Source organism: Leopardus geoffroyi, chromosome B2 (assembly GCF_018350155.1).
Source record: "Leopardus geoffroyi isolate Oge1 chromosome B2, O.geoffroyi_Oge1_pat1.0, whole genome shotgun sequence".
Classification (NCBI taxonomy): domain Eukaryota; kingdom Metazoa; phylum Chordata; class Mammalia; order Carnivora; family Felidae; genus Leopardus; species Leopardus geoffroyi.
The window spans coordinates 47,383,825-47,389,257 of record NC_059332.1 but is presented as its reverse complement, the minus strand read 5'-3'; the positions used below and the strand labels follow the sequence as shown (position 1 = coordinate 47,389,257).

The window sequence follows — 5,433 nt, the reverse complement described above, 5'->3', positions numbered from 1 at the left end:
TTGTACTTTTATGTCATTCCACTAATTTAATAACCCTTTAGGAGTGCTTGAGTGGCTCAGTCAGTTAAGCGTACAACTTTGGCTCAGGTTGTAATATCACCATTTGTGGGTTCCAGCCCTGCATCGGGCTCTGTGCTGAAAGCTCAGAGACTGGAGCCTGCTTCAGATTATGTGTTTCCCTCTCTCTCTTCCCCTCCCCCATCACTTTCTGTCTCTCTTTCTCTCAAAAATAAACATTTAAAAATTTTTAAAAATAACCCTTTAAATCATTAGATTAACTTTTTAATTGTACCTTAATAACTCTAAAAATGGGAATGGTTTCATCTTTAATTATTTTAGTAGACTAATATTGGCATCTAGTAAATACTACTAAGCTATTTTAATGTTTCAACAACTTTTTGAAAAGGCATTTCTCACACTATTGTTCTCCAAAATCTTGTTCTTTGAGACATTAGTAGATGTTCTGTGCAAAAAACCAGTGTCAGTGAAGTGAATTTGAGAAATGCTCATATTACAGGCCTCTCTTTTGGTTCATGGTGTGCCTATTAGGATATTAAAGCCCCTGAGAAAAACACCAAAAACCTGTTTAATTTTATTTAATTCAGTTTTCACACTTACTAGTCCTTGGAACATTTTTTTCTTGGAATTCCCACTAACATCTCTTAAAATCAGCATTGAGTAACAACAGTTCATTCAAGATCCCTGATCTTCAGTTTCCAGGATCTACCTTCTTTTATTCCTTCTAGAAATTTGGGACACTTTTTGTCTCTGGCTTGTGTCAATATTTTAATCAAATTCTGGAAATTTGTAAAGGTCCACTCAAGTGTCACTTCTTCTTAGAAGGCATGATCACCAATAATTTTGTTCCTCTATAAAATCTTTTCTTGACAGTTTGTCACAATCAGCCCAGAACTGGTTTAATACTGTGTATGTGTTTTCCTACTCTGATTAACGAATTCCCTTATAGGCAAAACAGTAATGGATGCTTCTGTTGTTAATGGCATTGTGTCAGTGTTGCTTGGAAAATGGTTTGATGAACAAGGCACTCAATTCCTGAGACTTAACCTTGATTGATGAAAATGTGAAGCTCTTTGGAGGTCCTAGGATTGCGGTAACCGTATCTTCCCTCTTCAACTTCACATCTTCTTAGGTACACTAGATTGTTCAAGAGACCATAAACAGTATTTGTTAGAGAATTGCCATTTCAAAAATGTACACTTTATAGAACATTCTGAGTACAGAGATGTCACAAGCCTGCTTGGTTAACACATTTGATAATTCTCCAATCACACATTACTGTGTCAAATATCTTACTTATAATGCACAGATTGTGAATCACACCAATAAATAGTTCAGTATATGACTTCAATACATTTTTACAATTTTGGCCATTCATGTTTTACCTACACCACTACTTATACATGGACTATGGGATAAGCCATGAATGAATAAGGAACACTCAGTAGAATTCACTTACAAGAGTGAATTTAAACAAAGGGGAACTATCAAGTACTAAACAAAGTACTAACTAAAACTTTAATATTTACTCTGAGCCATGTAAGTTCACAATAATGCTACAATCCAATTTGTTATACTTGTGAGAGATGAAGTTGCTGTCTTCTAGAATGTAAGGAAAAGAGCCTTGTCAAATAGTTCCCATTTCCAATAGCACAACTGACAACTGTTAATATTATTTCACTTTGTAATAATTTAGGTTCTGTTACTATAAGTACGTATTTACTCTAAGTACTGATTCAGGGGAACACTGGATCAGGCAACTATATGTATTTTAGGGATGCCTTTTATCTTCGGTATTTATTAGGTCATTTGGGTGGTTAGGGGCCCTATAGAGAATTTGATGAAATATATGATAGAGCTTCTCTCAAGCATATGAATATACTGACAAACCCACCAAATTTAGCAAACAATGAAGTCCTCCCTCAAGTTTTTAAGGATTACGGAATATTAGAATTACATGGTACTGCTCTATGGGACAGTAAGCCTATTATAAATTACAAAAATAATTATTCTGATCCTGCAAAGAAACAGTGGTAAAGTGAGTGTGCTATGCAGAACTAGAATAGTTTGACCTGGAATCACCTAGGAGTTTGCAAGAAAACCTTTGGATTTATAGCTCTGACCATAAAGCCCATATTGTTTTCATGTCTCATCTAACCTCTAAGTAGATGTATTACCACCAGCATAATATACAAAATACTCTGGGTACATAGAACTTACTATAAACCATACCAATATTCATCATAAGTTACTTAATTCCAATGAGGAATTTGTGTTGTCCAATTCAGTCTGCCAGTTAGTTGAGATAACTTGAAGTCTAAATGAGATGCTATTTCTATAATGCTTTCAGAAATGATGGGGCCTTCCCATTATCGCAAGTATTATATATGTATATTTATCTTACTCTGTTGTTTTTTGTTCTTTCAGCTTTTCAGTGTGTTTCCAGTTTTGGGGTTCCTCCTGAAAAGTCATAAGACAGTACTCAGGAACCAAGATGAATTATTTGCTTTTATAATGATTATGAAAGTGTTATTTCCTAGATTGACAGCATAAATTTGACAAAAATGACCCAAGAAGTTTCACTGATGCCTTTCTGGTCAGACAGCAGGAGATCATGGTGTTTTGCTCAGGGGTTACCTAGGCCTATTGTGTATTATTTGGTTTAATTAATAGCATCTGGAGGAAAAATATTTCTTTCAAAGAAGAAGCATAGCTGGATTCAATTAAGTTAATCATGGTAGATTTGTACACTCCAAGACATGCTATTTAGTACATTCTGCATTCTCAAATATTTTCCACTGCTTTTCCCATCACTCTCTGAAAAAAAAAAAAAAGGACATATACAAGATCCCAAATGTTAGCTTTTAGAATTAGTATAGTATTCCTTTTATTGCAATTGAAATATTGCAATATTTCACACAATATTGAAAATGTGTTTCAGTTGATTAACACAAGAAAGAGTATTTAATGCAGTTTTTTAAAAAAAGAAAGTGTTGAGCATATTCTAATCACTCAGGTAAAAACTAATCTCCAAGTGGCAAACAGCCTCTCCCATTGTTAGAACTATTTATCATTATTACATTGGGGACATCGGGGACAGGCTTTATTCAAACACTGCACAGCACCCTCATAATGAAAAAATTCCACTGTATCGAGGAAAGAATGCAATGTATTCCTTTTTTAAGTTCATGTTAGGTTATTCACTATGATTGTCCAGTATAAAATTATTTCATCATTCCTTTTCTCCTTTCAGGAGAAAAGACACATCTATTGCCCATTTCAGTGATGAAAATTTGGCGGCACTTGTTAGTAATCCGTTTGTGGCTAGTACAGAGACCACAGCCTCCACGCTGCACTGGGAGCTTCTGCTCATGATGCGATATACTGAGGTCCACAGTAAGTCTCCTAAGATTCAGAGCATTGCCTGAAGGAAGGACTCAGAAATCTCTTGGACTGGAAAAGGCAGAATTCTATGGCCACACTGGATACCTTTAATTTATGTCCTTGAGGACAGTGTATACCTTTAGTTTCTTTTTGACGTAAGAAATTAGATTTCACTTCCTAAGCTTCCTAAGATGGTCTGCAGGTGTCACTCCAGGCCGGTCCCCAGAGGAACCTCGGGAATAGAGCCCTCGAGTGGAAGCAGTGCAGAGAAAAGATGAGTCAGGCAGAACTCGGAGAGCACCTGTGTTTGATTTTCACAAGGAAAGAAACGTGAGAAGATGGTTCCAATATCCCCTCCCATGCCAGACTCAAATCACTCTGCGTTTTATCCAGAAAAGGTCTGTGATGAGATCACCAAGCTTGTGGGGTCAGCCCGGCCTCGAATTGCACATCGAACTCAAATGCCATACACAGAGGTGATCGTTCAGAAGTGCAGAGATTTGCTAATACCCTGCCCACAAGCTTACCTCATGCAACCACCACAAATGTTCTATTTAAAAAGTACTACAGTCCCGAGGTAAGGGTTTAAGAAGGGGAAATGAGGGGAGAGGGAAAGGATGTCAAATGCTCAAAATCACAGAAGCACTGAAATGAACTGTCAAAGACAATCTTGGCCTACCTTTCTTCCTTCCCACCCTCCTTTCCCTTTTTCCTCTCTCTCTCCCTCCCTCCCGTCCAACAAAAGGTAACTGAGTGTGTCAGTGTGTAAGTACACAGAATAGGGGGTAATCTCTGTGCAACTTTATAAGCTATAGTTATTTTATGTGGTAACTGAAGAAATCGGGGATCAGAGGGCTTAAGCGAGGTGGGTGGGTAAAAGGGCCAGATCCCAGGAAAGGCGTGCCTCCGCTTAGAGCACTGTTTTCACCTCACAGGGCCCCTCCAGCGTCACTTCCCCCCTCACACAGAAACACCCCCCAGACCCTCTGCTTCTCAATCTTACTACTTCCAGATGCATTCTTGTGCTTTCCACTAGCAACCTGAAGAAGTACGCACAGATCTTTGCTAAAAGTACACTGAAGGCAGGGATTGGCATAGGGTCATGGTACGCCCATGGCACTAATTCTTTTCCTTAAAACTAAATCTGCTTGCTGCTTCTGGGCCCATCCCTGCATGAATCCATGGGGGCCCCAATGGCTGACATGAGAAAACAAATATAACCAATGTCAAAAAGAAGAAAAAGAGACCACCAAGGAAGCTATAATAATGGCAGGATTTCAGGGTGTCTAACACTCCTACCCATACTACTGGCTGTTAGTCCCTTGGTTTCACTGAGCCCCAGTGGAAATAATTTAGCATAGTTGTTACGAGGAGGAAAAAAAATCCACAATGCCCAGGTACATGTAATTATAAATAAAAAACAAACAGAGCAAGAATGTTTTAAAACAAAACACTTTATTTTTTAAAAGTTTTTTAATGTTTATTTATTTTTGAGAGAGAGGGAGAGCATGATCAGGAGAGGTGGAGAGGGAGAGAGAGAGAGAGAGAGAGAGAGAGAGAGAGAGAGAGAGAGAATCCAAAGCGAGCTCTGAGCTGACAGCAGAGAGACCGATGTGGGGCTGGAACTCACAAACTGTGAGATTATGACCTGAGCCGAAGTAGGATGCTTACCCAACTGAGCCACCCAGGCGCCCCCAAATAAAACACTTTAAAGCAGTTGTTTGCTTTTTGTGACTCAAAAACTATACAGATTCATGTGATAAAACAGCTAACCACAATGATAGTATTCCAAAACTTTCTTAAAGAGGAGGCTATGATTAAGGTGAAGCAGTAAACATTGTCCTTAATTTAGGGACAGGCTTTTCCTCCTATTCCTGTTTTATTTTTAGTTTTCAGAATACTCTTTCCTGTATCACAATTAAACTTCCTTTCTTTGATGGCCCTATGATGTTTCATAACCTGTGGCAAGATGTGGAAGGGGGGTAGCTGACTTTTAAGAGTTTGTTTTGAGGGGCCTGTTAAGTTTGTTCA

The 5,433-nt window shown here is 38.2% G+C and overlaps 1 long non-coding RNA gene across 1 annotated transcript; it reads right to left on the bottom strand.

The window, feature by feature from the left end:
* Positions 1–581: 581 nt before the first annotated feature.
* LOC123608486 lies at positions 582–4,848 on the bottom strand. Its single transcript, XR_006717254.1, has 2 exons — positions 3,540–4,848; positions 582–1,155 (listed from the first exon to the last, which is right to left on the bottom strand). It is a non-coding gene; the product is annotated as an uncharacterized LOC123608486 (long non-coding RNA).
* Positions 4,849–5,433: the final 585 nt, after the last annotated feature.